The sequence below is a fragment of the Triturus cristatus genome, chromosome 10, assembly GCF_964204655.1.
Source record: "Triturus cristatus chromosome 10, aTriCri1.1, whole genome shotgun sequence".
In the NCBI taxonomy this organism is placed as follows: Eukaryota; Metazoa; Chordata; class Amphibia; order Caudata; family Salamandridae; genus Triturus; species Triturus cristatus.
In genome coordinates, this window is record NC_140593.1 from 847,517,889 (window position 1) to 847,534,891 (window position 17,003).

Here is a 17,003-nt window from a genome sequence, read left to right on the forward strand (position 1 = left end):
GGTTGGGCCTACTTCATGAAAGCAAGGCATGAGAGCAGAAATGGTTTTATTGACCTCACCGAGAGCATACACCTAGAACAAACAAAATGTCTGAAGGATAGAGGCATTTTCATTTCTTGTTCGATGACGGCCATGGAAAAGACAGCAACCATATTGCAGAAGAGAGCAGCATGTGCAGTTGCTTGCTTTGGGTGAAGCATTCACTAACTCGCTGCCAATAACCCCCGGAGCCGGTGCGAAAGGCGACTCTTGTGTGCCTCGGCTCGTTGGTCTAGGGGTATGATTCTCGCTTAGGGTGCGAGAGGTCCCGGGTTCAAATCCCGGACGAGCCCTTTTTCAGAGGTAAACATACGAATCCTACTCAAAACTCACAATGCCTGACTATTTCTCATTACACTCGCCGCATTGTTGCACAAAATATTTTGAACCTCAGAAGAAACATGGATCACCATGCTTTTTCTGCCTTCATGCTTAGTCTGTGTGTGTCCCAGGTGATGCTTTCCCAAGGTGTACTTGCTGGCATTTAGGCATCAGATATTTGTCTGTCGATGCCTGCATAAGTCAATTTTTAATACGTCTAATTGCAAGCATGTTGGCTGATATCTCTGCAGTTTTCACACTTGCTCCTCGCTTTCTGAGTGGCTGCTGATACAGCAGAATAGAAGTGGAGAGAATCCTTGAGAGGAACCTTGCTCTAACAGTAAAACACAGCAAGTGAGTTTCTGTAGTGTAGTGGTCATCACGTTCGCCTAACACGCGAAAGGTCCCCGGTTCGAGACTGTGCATGAGCTGCTTTTATGTGCACCCTCTAAAACCTTATTATCTCAATGCAAGCTTAAGAAGAGGCGGTCCTTGAACCCAGCGAGCCGTGGGAAACTTCCTTTACTTTTGCAAGACGAAACAAATTAATCCGCATCCATCAGTGGTCGCTCTTGTGCCTAGCTTTTTTTTTGTCATGCCATGTTGTATTGTGGGGTCTTTACACTTGTGACATTGCTGTGAACGTTGTAAGTGCAAACATTGGCAGGTGCAGTCAGAAGAGTCAGATCTGTGCACACCCAGGGCTGTCAGGATGGCCGAGTGGTCTAAGGCGCCAGACTCAAGAGAGCTTGATCTTCAGTGCAACTGAGACTTCTGGTCTCCTCATGGAGGCGTGGGTTCAAATCCCACTTCTGACAGGTTTCTTTTACACCCTTAAATCGTCCTGTTTTTTGCAGTGCATTCCCCACACACCACAATCTTTGCACGGACCTGTAACATATGACGAGAAATCCACCAACGATCAGGCTGGTCCCTCAATCACAATTCCATGTATTCCTGGAAGGGACACCTCAGGCACACCTTCCGTTAAATTTGCACTCCATCACACAAACTGCCGTGCTGGTTTCTCATTAAGCAGTTGATCCCATCTTTGTTGTGAGGCTCTCCTGCCACCTTTTGGGCGGAGAAGGCACTGTCCCTGCAACAACACAGGCAGACATGTTCAACAGGGCTTCCTGGTTATGTGGGAGGAGCAGATTGTCATTGGTCCCCCCTTGCGAATTTTAATTTACATAAGGAAGACAGAGAGGTAGCTGGGAGTAGGCAGTACACACGGACATTGAACTCTATCTTGTGATTTGCAGCCAATTCTAGATTGAGGCAGGAGGAAAGGAGGTGATTTGCCCAACAATGGCCATACTGGGAATTCAGCCACCCTGGGGCTCCCAGGTGAGTGTTTCAGTCCTGCGAGCCACTCATATAAATCTCGCCTGATCGAGCCTGATCGAGCGCTGAGTGAGCGTGTTTGAATCCAAGAATCAAATGCCTCTGTCTTAGGAGCAAGAATTGGCAGGCCCTCCCTTGCATCTGGGGTGGAAGTCTATGGGGTAAGTGTCCAGGACTTGCAGAGGAGTACAAGTGCCAGAAAGTGCCTGCAGTTCTCATCAGCGCCTTTTTTCTGCTCTCTGGCAGCTAGGATATCGACTGATCCCTTCCTTGCAAGAGTGAAAAAAACAACACCTTGAGAGAAAACATGACTTTGTGTGGTTCACATAGAGAGAGAGCAGCCAAATAGCCCTGCTTTGTTTCTGAAAGACGCATCAGAAATTGCTTAAAATGCCGACTGGGGAATCAGGCTCGTTGGTCTAGGGGTATGATTCTCGCTTCGGGTGCGAGAGGTCCCGGGTTCAAATCCCGGACGAGCCCATGCTGTGGAATTATTTTTAGGCTGCTTATTATATAGGGCCATTTCTTCTTTTCAATGCTATAAGACGCCGTGTATGGTGAGAAAGTTCCTTTCCCTCTACGCTATTTCCCACTTTTGGCGTATAGAATTTCAGTGCCGGACTTCTTTGCAACTGCTTTTCTGGGGTGGACCATCAGTGTAGGAAAATTAAATGCAAAGTGTTTTTCTAGTGTGATTTCAGGTATGGTTTTAAAATCGCCTTTTGGAATAAAAGTGGTCCTCGTTCCTTTCTTCCAAAGAAAGAGATCGGGTAAGGAGGGTCCAACTTTGAGCTTCATGGACATTGGCCCTTGGTCTGTGCATTCCAGCCCACTACATGCCAAGAAGATTCGTGCAAGCGTGTCTGTTTCTGTAGTGTAGTGGTTATCACGTTCGCTTTACACGCGAAAGGTCCCTGGTTCGAGACCGGGCAGAAACAGCAGCTTTCTGTTTTTCACACAGTTTGCATTTACTCTCTCAACTTATAGGAAAGCTGAGATAATGGAAGCTGTCTATCCCTCACCAGCGTGATGTACTGTGCTCCAGGGGCATCAGTGACAGCTCAAAAAGAGAAGTGACGATAGTTTGCGCTATTCGTTTGCACGTCCTTGTGTACTGAAGGTTGGGCCTACTTCATGAAAGCAAGGCATGAGAGCAGAAATGGTTTTATTGACCTCACCGAGAGCATACACCTAGAACAAACAAAATGTCTGAAGGATAGAGGCATTTTCATTTCTTGTTCGATGACGGCCATGGAAAAGACAGCAACCATATTGCAGAAGAGAGCAGCATGTGCAGTTGCTTGCTTTGGGTGAAGCATTCACTAACTTGCTGCCAATAACCCCCGGAGCCGGTGCGAAAGGCGACTCTTGTGTGCCTCGGCTCGTTGGTCTAGGGGTATGATTCTCGCTTAGGGTGCGAGAGGTCCCGGGTTCAAATCCCGGACGAGCCCTTTTTCAGAGGTAAACATACGAATCCTACTCAAAACTCACAATGCCTGACTATTTCTCATTACACTCGCCGCATTGTTGCACAAAATATTTTGAACCTCAGAAGAAACATGGATCACCATGCTTTTTCTGCCTTCATGCTTAGTCTGTGTGTGTCCCAGGTGATGCTTTCCCAAGGTGTACTTGCTGGCATTTAGGCATCAGATATTTGTCTGTCGATGCCTGCATAAGTCAATTTTTAATACGTCTAATTGCAAGCATGTTGGCTGATATCTCTGCAGTTTTCACACTTGCTCCTCGCTTTCTGAGTGGCTGCTGATACAGCAGAATAGAAGTAGAGAGAATCCTTGAGAGGAACCTTGCTCTAACAGTAAAACACAGCAAGTGAGTTTCTGTAGTGTAGTGGTCATCACGTTCGCCTAACACGCGAAAGGTCCCCGGTTCGAGACCGGGCAGAAACACTGTGCATGAGCTGCTTTTATGTGCACCCTCTAAAACCTTATTATCTCAATGCAAGCTTAAGAAGAGGCGGTCCTTGAACCCAGAGAGCCGTGGGAAACTTCCTTTACTTTTGCAAGACGAAACAAATTAATCCGCATCCATCAGTGGTCGCTCTTGTGCCTAGCTTTTTTTTTGTCATGCCATGTTGTATTGTGGGGTCTTTACACTTGTGACATTGCTGTGAACGTTGTAAGTGCAAACATTGGCAGGTGCAGTCAGAAGAGTCAGATCTGTGCACACCCAGGGCTGTCAGGATGGCCGAGTGGTCTAAGGCGCCAGACTCAAGAGAGCTTGATCTTCAGTGCAACTGAGACTTCTGGTCTCCTCATGGAGGCGTGGGTTCAAATCCCACTTCTGACAGGTTTCTTTTACACCCTTAAATCGTCCTGTTTTTTGCAGTGCATTCCCCACACACCACAATCTTTGCACGGACCTGTAACATATGACGAGAAATCCACCAACGATCAGGCTGGTCCCTCAATCACAATTCCATGTATTCCTGGAAGGGACACCTCAGGCACACCTTCCGTTAAATTTGCACTCCATCACACAAACTGCCGTGCTGGTTTCTCATTAAGCAGTTGATCCCATCTTTGTTGTGAGGCTCTCCTGCCACCTTTTGGGCGGAGAAGGCACTGTCCCTGCAACAACACAGGCAGACATGTTCAACAGGGCTTCCTGGTTATGTGGGAGGAGCAGATTGTCATTGGTCCCCCCTTGCGAATTTTAATTTACATAAGGAAGACAGAGAGGTAGCTGGGAGTAGGCAGTACACACGGACATTGAACTCTATCTTGTGATTTGCAGCCAATTCTAGATTGAGGCAGGAGGAAAGGAGGTGATTTGCCCAACAATGGCCATACTGGGAATTCAGCCACCCTGGGGCTCCCAGGTGAGTGTTTCAGTCCTGCGAGCCACTCATATAAATCTCGCCTGATCGAGCCTGATCGAGCGCTGAGTGAGCGTGTTTGAATCCAAGAATCAAATGCCTCTGTCTTAGGAGCAAGAATTGGCAGGCCCTCCCTTGCATCTGGGGTGGAAGTCTATGGGGTAAGTGTCCAGGACTTGCAGAGGAGTACAAGTGCCAGAAAGTGCCTGCAGTTCTCATCAGCGCCTTTTTTCTGCTCTCTGGCAGCTAGGATATCGACTGATCCCTTCCTTGCAAGAGTGAAAAAAACAACACCTTGAGAGAAAACATGACTTTGTGTGGTTCACATAGAGAGAGAGCAGCCAAATAGCCCTGCTTTGTTTCTGAAAGACGCATCAGAAATTGCTTAAAATGCCGACTGGGGAATCAGGCTCGTTGGTCTAGGGGTATGATTCTCGCTTCGGGTGCGAGAGGTCCCGGTTTCAAATCCCGGACGAGCCCATGCTGTGGAATTATTTTTAGGCTGCTTATTATATAGGGCCATTTCTTCTTTTCAATGCTATAAGACGCCGTGTATGGTGAGAAAGTTCCTTTCCCTCTACGCTATTTCCCACTTTTGGCGTATAGAATTTCAGTGCCGGACTTCTTTGCAACTGCTTTTCTGGGGTGGACCATCAGTGTAGGAAAATTAAATGCAAAGTGTTTTTCTAGTGTGATTTCAGGTATGGTTTTAAAATCGCCTTTTGGAATAAAAGTGGTCCTCGTTCCTTTCTTCCAAAGAAAGAGATCGGGTAAGGAGGGTCCAACTTTGAGCTTCATGGACATTGGCCCTTGGTCTGTGCATTCCAGCCCACTACATGCCAAGAAGATTCGTGCAAGCGTGTCTGTTTCTGTAGTGTAGTGGTTATCACGTTCGCTTTACACGCGAAAGGTCCCTGGTTCGAGACCGGGCAGAAACAGCAGCTTTCTGTTTTTCACACAGTTTGCATTTACTCTCTCAACTTATAGGAAAGCTGAGATAATGGAAGCTGTCTATCCCTCACCAGCGTGATGTACTGTGCTCCAGGGGCATCAGTGACAGCTCAAAAAGAGAAGTGACGATAGTTTGCGCTATTCGTTTGCACGTCCTTGTGTACTGAAGGTTGGGCCTACTTCATGAAAGCAAGGCATGAGAGCAGAAATGGTTTTATTGACCTCACCGAGAGCATACACCTAGAACAAACAAAATGTCTGAAGGATAGAGGCATTTTCATTTCTTGTTCGATGACGGCCATGGAAAAGACAGCAACCATATTGCAGAAGAGAGCAGCATGTGCAGTTGCTTGCTTTGGGTGAAGCATTCACTAACTTGCTGCCAATAACCCCCGGAGCCGGTGCGAAAGGCGACTCTTGTGTGCCTCGGCTCGTTGGTCTAGGGGTATGATTCTCGCTTAGGGTGCGAGAGGTCCCGGGTTCAAATCCCGGACGAGCCCTTTTTCAGAGGTAAACATACGAATCCTACTCAAAACTCACAATGCCTGACTATTTCTCATTACACTCGCCGCATTGTTGCACAAAATATTTTGAACCTCAGAAGAAACATGGATCACCATGCTTTTTCTGCCTTCATGCTTAGTCTGTGTGTGTCCCAGGTGATGCTTTCCCAAGGTGTACTTGCTGGCATTTAGGCATCAGATATTTGTCTGTCGATGCCTGCATAAGTCAATTTTTAATACGTCTAATTGCAAGCATGTTGGCTGATATCTCTGCAGTTTTCACACTTGCTCCTCGCTTTCTGAGTGGCTGCTGATACAGCAGAATAGAAGTAGAGAGAATCCTTGAGAGGAACCTTGCTCTAACAGTAAAACACAGCAAGTGAGTTTCTGTAGTGTAGTGGTCATCACGTTCGCCTAACACGCGAAAGGTCCCCGGTTCGAGACCGGGCAGAAACACTGTGCATGAGCTGCTTTTATGTGCACCCTCTAAAACCTTATTATCTCAATGCAAGCTTAAGAAGAGGCGGTCCTTGAACCCAGAGAGCCGTGGGAAACTTCCTTTACTTTTGCAAGACGAAACAAATTAATCCGCATCCATCAGTGGTCGCTCTTGTGCCTAGCTTTTTTTTTGTCATGCCATGTTGTATTGTGGGGTCTTTACACTTGTGACATTGCTGTGAACGTTGTAAGTGCAAACATTGGCAGGTGCAGTCAGAAGAGTCAGATCTGTGCACACCCAGGGCTGTCAGGATGGCCGAGTGGTCTAAGGCGCCAGACTCAAGAGAGCTTGATCTTCAGTGCAACTGAGACTTCTGGTCTCCTCATGGAGGCGTGGGTTCAAATCCCACTTCTGACAGGTTTCTTTTACACCCTTAAATCGTCCTGTTTTTTGCAGTGCATTCCCCACACACCACAATCTTTGCACGGACCTGTAACATATGACGAGAAATCCACCAACGATCAGGCTGGTCCCTCAATCACAATTCCATGTATTCCTGGAAGGGACACCTCAGGCACACCTTCCGTTAAATTTGCACTCCATCACACAAACTGCCGTGCTGGTTTCTCATTAAGCAGTTGATCCCATCTTTGTTGTGAGGCTCTCCTGCCACCTTTTGGGCGGAGAAGGCACTGTCCCTGCAACAACACAGGCAGACATGTTCAACAGGGCTTCCTGGTTATGTGGGAGGAGCAGATTGTCATTGGTCCCCCCTTGCGAATTTTAATTTACATAAGGAAGACAGAGAGGTAGCTGGGAGTAGGCAGTACACACGGACATTGAACTCTATCTTGTGATTTGCAGCCAATTCTAGATTGAGGCAGGAGGAAAGGAGGTGATTTGCCCAACAATGGCCATACTGGGAATTCAGCCACCCTGGGGCTCCCAGGTGAGTGTTTCAGTCCTGCGAGCCACTCATATAAATCTCGCCTGATCGAGCCTGATCGAGCGCTGAGTGAGCGTGTTTGAATCCAAGAATCAAATGCCTCTGTCTTAGGAGCAAGAATTGGCAGGCCCTCCCTTGCATCTGGGGTGGAAGTCTATGGGGTAAGTGTCCAGGACTTGCAGAGGAGTACAAGTGCCAGAAAGTGCCTGCAGTTCTCATCAGCGCCTTTTTTCTGCTCTCTGGCAGCTAGGATATCGACTGATCCCTTCCTTGCAAGAGTGAAAAAAACAACACCTTGAGAGAAAACATGACTTTGTGTGGTTCACATAGAGAGAGAGCAGCCAAATAGCCCTGCTTTGTTTCTGAAAGACGCATCAGAAATTGCTTAAAATGCCGACTGGGGAATCAGGCTCGTTGGTCTAGGGGTATGATTCTCGCTTCGGGTGCGAGAGGTCCCGGTTTCAAATCCCGGACGAGCCCATGCTGTGGAATTATTTTTAGGCTGCTTATTATATAGGGCCATTTCTTCTTTTCAATGCTATAAGACGCCGTGTATGGTGAGAAAGTTCCTTTCCCTCTACGCTATTTCCCACTTTTGGCGTATAGAATTTCAGTGCCGGACTTCTTTGCAACTGCTTTTCTGGGGTGGACCATCAGTGTAGGAAAATTAAATGCAAAGTGTTTTTCTAGTGTGATTTCAGGTATGGTTTTAAAATCGCCTTTTGGAATAAAAGTGGTCCTCGTTCCTTTCTTCCAAAGAAAGAGATCGGGTAAGGAGGGTCCAACTTTGAGCTTCATGGACATTGGCCCTTGGTCTGTGCATTCCAGCCCACTACATGCCAAGAAGATTCGTGCAAGCGTGTCTGTTTCTGTAGTGTAGTGGTTATCACGTTCGCTTTACACGCGAAAGGTCCCTGGTTCGAGACCGGGCAGAAACAGCAGCTTTCTGTTTTTCACACAGTTTGCATTTACTCTCTCAACTTATAGGAAAGCTGAGATAATGGAAGCTGTCTATCCCTCACCAGCGTGATGTACTGTGCTCCAGGGGCATCAGTGACAGCTCAAAAAGAGAAGTGACGATAGTTTGCGCTATTCGTTTGCACGTCCTTGTGTACTGAAGGTTGGGCCTACTTCATGAAAGCAAGGCATGAGAGCAGAAATGGTTTTATTGACCTCACCGAGAGCATACACCTAGAACAAACAAAATGTCTGAAGGATAGAGGCATTTTCATTTCTTGTTCGATGACGGCCATGGAAAAGACAGCAACCATATTGCAGAAGAGAGCAGCATGTGCAGTTGCTTGCTTTGGGTGAAGCATTCACTAACTCGCTGCCAATAACCCCCGGAGCCGGTGCGAAAGGCGACTCTTGTGTGCCTCGGCTCGTTGGTCTAGGGGTATGATTCTCGCTTAGGGTGCGAGAGGTCCCGGGTTCAAATCCCGGACGAGCCCTTTTTCAGAGGTAAACATACGAATCCTACTCAAAACTCACAATGCCTGACTATTTCTCATTACACTCACGGCATTGTTGCACAAAATATTTTGAACCTCAGAAGAAACATGGATCACCATGCTTTTTCTGCCTTCATGCTTATTCTGTGTGTGTCCCAGGTGATGCTTTCCCAAGGTGTACTTGCTGGCATTTAGGCATCAGATATTTGTCTGTCGATGCCTGCATAAGTCAATTTTTAATACGTCTAATTGCAAGCATGTTGGCTGATATCTCTGCAGTTTTCACACTTGCTCCTCGCTTTCTGAGTGGCTGCTGATACAGCAGAATAGAAGTAGAGAGAATCCTTGAGAGGAACCTTGCTCTAACAGTAAAACACAGCAAGTGAGTTTCTGTAGTGTAGTGGTCATCACGTTCGCCTAACACGCGAAAGGTCCCCGTTTCGAGACCGGGCAGAAACACTGTGCATGAGCTGCTTTTATGTGCACCCTCTAAAACCTTATTATCTCAATGCAAGCTTAAGAAGAGGCGGTCCTTGAACCCAGCGAGCCGTGGGAAACTTCCTTTACTTTTGCAAGACGAAACAAATTAATCCGCATCCATCAGTGGTCGCTCTTGTGCCTAGCTTTTTTTTTGTCATGCCATGTTGTATTGTGGGGTCTTTACACTTGTGACATTGCTGTGAACGTTGTAAGTGCAAACATTGGCAGGTGCAGTCAGAAGAGTCAGATCTGTGCACACCCAGGGCTGTCAGGATGGCCGAGTGGTCTAAGGCGCCAGACTCAAGAGAGCTTGATCTTCAGTGCAACTGAGACTTCTGGTCTCCTCATGGAGGCGTGGGTTCAAATCCCACTTCTGACAGGTTTCTTTTACACCCTTAAATCGTCCTGTTTTTTGCAGTGCATTCCCCACACACCACAATCTTTGCACGGACCTGTAACATATGACGAGAAATCCACCAACGATCAGGCTGGTCCCTCAATCACAATTCCATGTATTCCTGGAAGGGACACCTCAGGCACACCTTCCGTTAAATTTGCACTCCATCACACAAACTGCCGTGCTGGTTTCTCATTAAGCAGTTGATCCCATCTTTGTTGTGAGGCTCTCCTGCCACCTTTTGGGCGGAGAAGGCACTGTCCCTGCAACAACACAGGCAGACATGTTCAACAGGGCTTCCTGGTTATGTGGGAGGAGCAGATTGTCATTGGTCCCCCCTTGCGAATTTTATTTTACATAAGGAAGACAGAGAGGTAGCTGGGAGTAGGCAGTACACACGGACATTGAACTCTATCTTGTGATTTGCAGCCAATTCTAGATTGAGGCAGGAGGAAAGGAGGTGATTTGCCCAACAATGGCCATACTGGGAATTCAGCCACCCTGGGGCTCCCAGGTGAGTGTTTCAGTCCTGCGAGCCACTCATATAAATCTCGCCTGATCGAGCCTGATCGAGCGCTGAGTGAGCGTGTTTGAATCCAAGAATCAAATGCCTCTGTCTTAGGAGCAAGAATTGGCAGGCCCTCCCTTGCATCTGGGGTGGAAGTCTATGGGGTAAGTGTCCAGGACTTGCAGAGGAGTACAAGTGCCAGAAAGTGCCTGCAGTTCTCATCAGCGCCTTTTTTCTGCTCTCTGGCAGCTAGGATATCGACTGATCCCTTCCTTGCAAGAGTGAAAAAAACAACACCTTGAGAGAAAACATGACTTTGTGTGGTTCACATAGAGAGAGAGCAGCCAAATAGCCCTGCTTTGTTTCTGAAAGACGCATCAGAAATTGCTTAAAATGCCGACTGGGGAATCAGGCTCGTTGGTCTAGGGGTATGATTCTCGCTTCGGGTGCGAGAGGTCCCGGGTTCAAATCCCGGACGAGCCCATGCTGTGGAATTATTTTTAGGCTGCTTATTATATAGGGCCATTTCTTCTTTTCAATGCTATAAGACGCCGTGTATGGTGAGAAAGTTCCTTTCCCTCTACGCTATTTCCCACTTTTGGCGTATAGAATTTCAGTGCCGGACTTCTTTGCAACTGCTTTTCTGGGGTGGACCATCAGTGTAGGAAAATTAAATGCAAAGTGTTTTTCTAGTGTGATTTCAGGTATGGTTTTAAAATCGCCTTTTGGAATAAAAGTGGTCCTCGTTCCTTTCTTCCAAAGAAAGAGATCGGGTAAGGAGGGTCCAACTTTGAGCTTCATGGACATTGGCCCTTGGTCTGTGCATTCCAGCCCACTACATGCCAAGAAGATTCGTGCAAGCGTGTCTGTTTCTGTAGTGTAGTGGTTATCACGTTCGCTTTACACGCGAAAGGTCCCTGGTTCGAGACCGGGCAGAAACAGCAGCTTTCTGTTTTTCACACAGTTTGCATTTACTCTCTCAACTTATAGGAAAGCTGAGATAATGGAAGCTGTCTATCCCTCACCAGCGTGATGTACTGTGCTCCAGGGGCATCAGTGACAGCTCAAAAAGAGAAGTGACGATAGTTTGCGCTATTCGTTTGCACGTCCTTGTGTACTGAAGGTTGGGCCTACTTCATGAAAGCAAGGCATGAGAGCAGAAATGGTTTTATTGACCTCACCGAGAGCATACACCTAGAACAAACAAAATGTCTGAAGGATAGAGGCATTTTCATTTCTTGTTCGATGACGGCCATGGAAAAGACAGCAACCATATTGCAGAAGAGAGCAGCATGTGCAGTTGCTTGCTTTGGGTGAAGCATTCACTAACTCGCTGCCAATAACCCCCGGAGCCGGTGCGAAAGGCGACTCTTGTGTGCCTCGGCTCGTTGGTCTAGGGGTATGATTCTCGCTTAGGGTGCGAGAGGTCCCGGGTTCAAATCCCGGACGAGCCCTTTTTCAGAGGTAAACATACGAATCCTACTCAAAACTCACAATGCCTGACTATTTCTCATTACACTCGCCGCATTGTTGCACAAAATATTTTGAACCTCAGAAGAAACATGGATCACCATGCTTTTTCTGCCTTCATGCTTAGTCTGTGTGTGTCCCAGGTGATGCTTTCCCAAGGTGTACTTGCTGGCATTTAGGCATCAGATATTTGTCTGTCGATGCCTGCATAAGTCAATTTTTAATACGTCTAATTGCAAGCATGTTGGCTGATATCTCTGCAGTTTTCACACTTGCTCCTCGCTTTCTGAGTGGCTGCTGATACAGCAGAATAGAAGTAGAGAGAATCCTTGAGAGGAACCTTGCTCTAACAGTAAAACACAGCAAGTGAGTTTCTGTAGTGTAGTGGTCATCACGTTCGCCTAACACGCGAAAGGTCCCCGGTTCGAGACTGTGCATGAGCTGCTTTTATGTGCACCCTCTAAAACCTTATTATCTCAATGCAAGCTTAAGAAGAGGCGGTCCTTGAACCCAGCGAGCCGTGGGAAACTTCCTTTACTTTTGCAAGACGAAACAAATTAATCCGCATCCATCAGTGGTCGCTCTTGTGCCTAGCTTTTTTTTTGTCATGCCATGTTGTATTGTGGGGTCTTTACACTTGTGACATTGCTGTGAACGTTGTAAGTGCAAACATTGGCAGGTGCAGTCAGAAGAGTCAGATCTGTGCACACCCAGGGCTGTCAGGATGGCCGAGTGGTCTAAGGCGCCAGACTCAAGAGACCTTGATCTTCAGTGCAACTGAGACTTCTGGTCTCCTCATGGAGGCGTGGGTTCAAATCCCACTTCTGACAGGTTTCTTTTACACCCTTAAATCGTCCTGTTTTTTGCAGTGCATTCCCCACACACCACAATCTTTGCACGGACCTGTAACATATGACGAGAAATCCACCAACGATCAGGCTGGTCCCTCAATCACAATTCCATGTATTCCTGGAAGGGACACCTCAGGCACACCTTCCGTTAAATTTGCACTCCATCACACAAACTGCCGTGCTGGTTTCTCATTAAGCAGTTGATCCCATCTTTGTTGTGAGGCTCTCCTGCCACCTTTTGGGCGGAGAAGGCACTGTCCCTGCAACAACACAGGCAGACATGTTCAACAGGGCTTCCTGGTTATGTGGGAGGAGCAGATTGTCATTGGTCCCCCCTTGCGAATTTTATTTTACATAAGGAAGACAGAGAGGTAGCTGGGAGTAGGCAGTACACACGGACATTGAACTCTATCTTGTGATTTGCAGCCAATTCTAGATTGAGGCAGGAGGAAAGGAGGTGATTTGCCCAACAATGGCCATACTGGGAATTCAGCCACCCTGGGGCTCCCAGGTGAGTGTTTCAGTCCTGCGAGCCACTCATATAAATCTCGCCTGATCGAGCCTGATCGAGCGCTGAGTGAGCGTGTTTGAATCCAAGAATCAAATGCCTCTGTCTTAGGAGCAAGAATTGGCAGGCCCTCCCTTGCATCTGGGGTTGAAGTCTATGGGGTAAGTGTCCAGGACTTGCAGAGGAGTACAAGTGCCAGAAAGTGCCTGCAGTTCTCATCAGCGCCTTTTTTCTGCTCTCTGGCAGCTAGGATATCGACTGATCCCTTCCTTGCAAGAGTGAAAAAAACAACACCTTGAGAGAAAACATGACTTTGTGTGGTTCACATAGAGAGAGAGCAGCCAAATAGCCCTGCTTTGTTTCTGAAAGACGCATCAGAAATTGCTTAAAATGCCGACTGGGGAATCAGGCTCGTTGGTCTAGGGGTATGATTCTCGCTTCGGGTGCGAGAGGTCCCGGGTTCAAATCCCGGACGAGCCCATGCTGTGGAATTATTTTTAGGCTGCTTATTATATAGGGCCATTTCTTCTTTTCAATGCTATAAGACGCCGTGTATGGTGAGAAAGTTCCTTTCCCTCTACGCTATTTCCCACTTTTGGCGTATAGAATTTCAGTGCCGGACTTCTTTGCAACTGCTTTTCTGGGGTGGACCATCAGTGTAGGAAAATTAAATGCAAAGTGTTTTTCTAGTGTGATTTCAGGTATGGTTTTAAAATCGCCTTTTGGAATAAAAGTGGTCCTCGTTCCTTTCTTCCAAAGAAAGAGATCGGGTAAGGAGGGTCCAACTTTGAGCTTCATGGACATTGGCCCTTGGTCTGTGCATTCCAGCCCACTACATGCCAAGAAGATTCGTGCAAGCGTGTCTGTTTCTGTAGTGTAGTGGTTATCACGTTCGCTTTACACGCGAAAGGTCCCTGGTTCGAGACCGGGCAGAAACAGCAGCTTTCTGTTTTTCACACAGTTTGCATTTACTCTCTCAACTTATAGGAAAGCTGAGATAATGGAAGCTGTCTATCCCTCACCAGCGTGATGTACTGTGCTCCAGGGGCATCAGTGACAGCTCAAAAAGAGAAGTGACGATAGTTTGCGCTATTCGTTTGCACGTCCTTGTGTACTGAAGGTTGGGCCTACTTCATGAAAGCAAGGCATGAGAGCAGAAATGGTTTTATTGACCTCACCGAGAGCATACACCTAGAACAAACAAAATGTCTGAAGGATAGAGGCATTTTCATTTCTTGTTCGATGACGGCCATGGAAAAGACAGCAACCATATTGCAGAAGAGAGCAGCATGTGCAGTTGCTTGCTTTGGGTGAAGCATTCACTAACTCGCTGCCAATAACCCCCGGAGCCGGTGCGAAAGGCGACTCTTGTGTGCCTCGGCTCGTTGGTCTAGGGGTATGATTCTCGCTTAGGGTGCGAGAGGTCCCGGGTTCAAATCCCGGACGAGCCCTTTTTCAGAGGTAAACATACGAATCCTACTCAAAACTCACAATGCCTGACTATTTCTCATTACACTCGCTGCATTGTTGCACAAAATATTTTTGAACCTCAGAAGAAACATGGATCACCATGCTTTTTCTGCCTTCATGCTTAGTCTGTGTGTGTCCCAGGTGATGCTTTCCCAAGGTGTACTTGCTGGCATTTAGGCATCAGATATTTGTCTGTCGATGAATGCATAAGTCAATTTTTAATACGTCTAATTGCAAGCATGTTGGCTGATATCTCTGCAGTTTTCACACTTGCTCCTCGCTTTCTGAGTGGCTGCTGATACAGCAGAATAGAAGTAGAGAGAATCCTTGAGAGGAACCTTGCTCTAACAGTAAAACACAGCAAGTGAGTTTCTGTAGTGTAGTGGTCATCACGTTCGCCTAACACGCGAAAGGTCCCCGGTTCGAGACTGTGCATGAGCTGCTTTTATGTGCACCCTCTAAAACCTTATTATCTCAATGCAAGCTTAAGAAGAGGCGGTCCTTGAACCCAGCGAGCCGTGGGAAACTTCCTTTACTTTTGCAAGACGAAACAAATTAATCCGCATCCATCAGTGGTCGCTCTTGTGCCTAGCTTTTTTTTTGTCATGCCATGTTGTATTGTGGGGTCTTTACACTTGTGACATTGCTGTGAACGTTGTAAGTGCAAACATTGGCAGGTGCAGTCAGAAGAGTCAGATCTGTGCACACCCAGGGCTGTCAGGATGGCCGAGTGGTCTAAGGCGCCAGACTCAAGAGAGCTTGATCTTCAGTGCAACTGAGACTTCTGGTCTCCTCATGGAGGCGTGGGTTCAAATCCCACTTCTGACAGGTTTCTTTTACACCCTTAAATCGTCCTGTTTTTTGCAGTGCATTCCCCACACACCACAATCTTTGCACGGACCTGTAACATATGACGAGAAATCCACCAACGATCAGGCTGGTCCCTCAATCACAATTCCATGTATTCCTGGAAGGGACACCTCAGGCACACCTTCCGTTAAATTTGCACTCCATCACACAAACTGCCGTGCTGGTTTCTCATTAAGCAGTTGATCCCATCTTTGTTGTGAGGCTCTCCTGCCACCTTTTGGGCGGAGAAGGCACTGTCCCTGCAACAACACAGGCAGACATGTTCAACAGGGCTTCCTGGTTATGTGGGAGGAGCAGATTGTCATTGGTCCCCCCTTGCGAATTTTAATTTACATAAGGAAGACAGAGAGGTAGCTGGGAGTAGGCAGTACACATGGACATTGAACTCTATCTTGTGATTTGCAGCCAATTCTAGATTGAGGCAGGAGGAAAGGAGGTGATTTGCCCAACAATGGCCATACTGGGAATTCAGCCACCCTGGGGCTCCCAGGTGAGTGTTTCAGTCCTGCGAGCCACTCATATAAATCTCGCCTGATCGAGCCTGATCGAGCGCTGAGTGAGCGTGTTTGAATCCAAGAATCAAATGCCTCTGTCTTAGGAGCAAGAATTGGCAGGCCCTCCCTTGCATCTGGGGTGGAAGTCTATGGGGTAAGTGTCCAGGACTTGCAGAGGAGTACAAGTGCCAGAAAGTGCCTGCAGTTCTCATCAGCGCCTTTTTTCTGCTCTCTGGCAGCTAGGATATCGACTGATCCCTTCCTTGCAAGAGTGAAAAAAACAACACCTTGAGAGAAAACATGACTTTGTGTGGTTCACATAGAGAGAGAGCAGCCAAATAGCCCTGCTTTGTTTCTGAAAGACGCATCAGAAATTGCTTAAAATGCCGACTGGGGAATCAGGCTCGTTGGTCTAGGGGTATGATTCTCGCTTCGGGTGCGAGAGGTCCCGGTTTCAAATCCCGGACGAGCCCATGCTGTGGAATTATTTTTAGGCTGCTTATTATATAGGGCCATTTCTTCTTTTCAATGCTATAAGACGCCGTGTATGGTGAGAAAGTTCCTTTCCCTCTACGCTATTTCCCACTTTTGGCGTATAGAATTTCAGTGCCGGACTTCTTTGCAACTGCTTTTCTGGGGTGGACCATCAGTGTAGGAAAATTAAATGCAAAGTGTTTTTCTAGTGTGATTTCAGGTATGGTTTTAAAATCGCCTTTTGGAATAAAAGTGGTCCTCGTTCCTTTCTTCCAAAGAAAGAGATCGGGTAAGGAGGGTCCAACTTTGAGCTTCATGGACATTGGCCCTTGGTCTGTGCATTCCAGCCCACTACATGCCAAGAAGATTCGTGCAAGCGTGTCTGTTTCTGTAGTGTAGTGGTTATCACGTTCGCTTTACACGCGAAAGGTCCCTGGTTCGAGACCGGGCAGAAACAGCAGCTTTCTGTTTTTCACACAGTTTGCATTTACTCTCTCAACTTATAGGAAAGCTGAGATAATGGAAGCTGTCTATCCCTCACCAGCGTGATGTACTGTGCTCCAGGGGCATCAGTGACAGCTCAAAAAGAGAAGTGACGATAGTTTGCGCTATTCGTTTGCACGTCCTTGTGTACTGAAGGTTGGG

At 47.2% G+C, this 17,003-nt stretch overlaps 23 non-coding genes across 23 annotated transcripts; all 23 read left to right on the top strand.

Annotated features, from left to right (window-relative positions):
- The first annotated feature begins 260 nt into the window (after window positions 1–260).
- On the top strand, window positions 261–332 carry TRNAP-AGG (transfer RNA proline (anticodon AGG)). Its single transcript has one exon. It is a non-coding gene; the product is annotated as a tRNA-Pro (tRNA).
- Window positions 333–1,066: 734 nt separating this feature from the next.
- Window positions 1,067–1,178, top strand: TRNAL-CAA (transfer RNA leucine (anticodon CAA)). Its single transcript has 2 exons — window positions 1,067–1,104; window positions 1,133–1,178. It is a non-coding gene; the product is annotated as a tRNA-Leu (tRNA).
- A 937-nt stretch (window positions 1,179–2,115) lies between these two features.
- Window positions 2,116–2,187, top strand: TRNAP-CGG (transfer RNA proline (anticodon CGG)). The gene has a single exon. It is a non-coding gene; the product is annotated as a tRNA-Pro (tRNA).
- A 385-nt stretch (window positions 2,188–2,572) lies between these two features.
- Window positions 2,573–2,645, top strand: TRNAV-UAC (transfer RNA valine (anticodon UAC)). The gene has a single exon. It is a non-coding gene; the product is annotated as a tRNA-Val (tRNA).
- Window positions 2,646–3,086: 441 nt separating this feature from the next.
- Window positions 3,087–3,158, top strand: TRNAP-AGG (transfer RNA proline (anticodon AGG)). The gene has a single exon. It is a non-coding gene; the product is annotated as a tRNA-Pro (tRNA).
- Window positions 3,159–3,544: 386 nt separating this feature from the next.
- TRNAV-AAC (transfer RNA valine (anticodon AAC)) lies at window positions 3,545–3,617 on the top strand. Its single transcript has one exon. It is a non-coding gene; the product is annotated as a tRNA-Val (tRNA).
- A 288-nt stretch (window positions 3,618–3,905) lies between these two features.
- TRNAL-CAA (transfer RNA leucine (anticodon CAA)) lies at window positions 3,906–4,017 on the top strand. The gene is made up of 2 exons: window positions 3,906–3,943; window positions 3,972–4,017. It is a non-coding gene; the product is annotated as a tRNA-Leu (tRNA).
- Window positions 4,018–5,411: 1,394 nt separating this feature from the next.
- Window positions 5,412–5,484, top strand: TRNAV-UAC (transfer RNA valine (anticodon UAC)). Its single transcript has one exon. It is a non-coding gene; the product is annotated as a tRNA-Val (tRNA).
- Window positions 5,485–5,925: 441 nt separating this feature from the next.
- TRNAP-AGG (transfer RNA proline (anticodon AGG)) lies at window positions 5,926–5,997 on the top strand. Its single transcript has one exon. It is a non-coding gene; the product is annotated as a tRNA-Pro (tRNA).
- Window positions 5,998–6,383: 386 nt separating this feature from the next.
- TRNAV-AAC (transfer RNA valine (anticodon AAC)) lies at window positions 6,384–6,456 on the top strand. The gene has a single exon. It is a non-coding gene; the product is annotated as a tRNA-Val (tRNA).
- A 288-nt stretch (window positions 6,457–6,744) lies between these two features.
- TRNAL-CAA (transfer RNA leucine (anticodon CAA)) lies at window positions 6,745–6,856 on the top strand. Its single transcript has 2 exons — window positions 6,745–6,782; window positions 6,811–6,856. It is a non-coding gene; the product is annotated as a tRNA-Leu (tRNA).
- Window positions 6,857–8,250: 1,394 nt separating this feature from the next.
- Window positions 8,251–8,323, top strand: TRNAV-UAC (transfer RNA valine (anticodon UAC)). Its single transcript has one exon. It is a non-coding gene; the product is annotated as a tRNA-Val (tRNA).
- Window positions 8,324–8,764: 441 nt separating this feature from the next.
- On the top strand, window positions 8,765–8,836 carry TRNAP-AGG (transfer RNA proline (anticodon AGG)). The gene has a single exon. It is a non-coding gene; the product is annotated as a tRNA-Pro (tRNA).
- A 747-nt stretch (window positions 8,837–9,583) lies between these two features.
- Window positions 9,584–9,695, top strand: TRNAL-CAA (transfer RNA leucine (anticodon CAA)). Its single transcript has 2 exons — window positions 9,584–9,621; window positions 9,650–9,695. It is a non-coding gene; the product is annotated as a tRNA-Leu (tRNA).
- Window positions 9,696–10,632: 937 nt separating this feature from the next.
- Window positions 10,633–10,704, top strand: TRNAP-CGG (transfer RNA proline (anticodon CGG)). Its single transcript has one exon. It is a non-coding gene; the product is annotated as a tRNA-Pro (tRNA).
- A 385-nt stretch (window positions 10,705–11,089) lies between these two features.
- Window positions 11,090–11,162, top strand: TRNAV-UAC (transfer RNA valine (anticodon UAC)). Its single transcript has one exon. It is a non-coding gene; the product is annotated as a tRNA-Val (tRNA).
- Window positions 11,163–11,603: 441 nt separating this feature from the next.
- On the top strand, window positions 11,604–11,675 carry TRNAP-AGG (transfer RNA proline (anticodon AGG)). The gene has a single exon. It is a non-coding gene; the product is annotated as a tRNA-Pro (tRNA).
- Window positions 11,676–12,409: 734 nt separating this feature from the next.
- TRNAL-CAA (transfer RNA leucine (anticodon CAA)) lies at window positions 12,410–12,521 on the top strand. The gene is made up of 2 exons: window positions 12,410–12,447; window positions 12,476–12,521. It is a non-coding gene; the product is annotated as a tRNA-Leu (tRNA).
- Window positions 12,522–13,458: 937 nt separating this feature from the next.
- TRNAP-CGG (transfer RNA proline (anticodon CGG)) lies at window positions 13,459–13,530 on the top strand. The gene has a single exon. It is a non-coding gene; the product is annotated as a tRNA-Pro (tRNA).
- Window positions 13,531–13,915: 385 nt separating this feature from the next.
- Window positions 13,916–13,988, top strand: TRNAV-UAC (transfer RNA valine (anticodon UAC)). Its single transcript has one exon. It is a non-coding gene; the product is annotated as a tRNA-Val (tRNA).
- A 441-nt stretch (window positions 13,989–14,429) lies between these two features.
- Window positions 14,430–14,501, top strand: TRNAP-AGG (transfer RNA proline (anticodon AGG)). Its single transcript has one exon. It is a non-coding gene; the product is annotated as a tRNA-Pro (tRNA).
- A 735-nt stretch (window positions 14,502–15,236) lies between these two features.
- On the top strand, window positions 15,237–15,348 carry TRNAL-CAA (transfer RNA leucine (anticodon CAA)). The gene is made up of 2 exons: window positions 15,237–15,274; window positions 15,303–15,348. It is a non-coding gene; the product is annotated as a tRNA-Leu (tRNA).
- A 1,394-nt stretch (window positions 15,349–16,742) lies between these two features.
- TRNAV-UAC (transfer RNA valine (anticodon UAC)) lies at window positions 16,743–16,815 on the top strand. Its single transcript has one exon. It is a non-coding gene; the product is annotated as a tRNA-Val (tRNA).
- The last annotated feature ends 188 nt before the right edge of the window (window positions 16,816–17,003 follow it).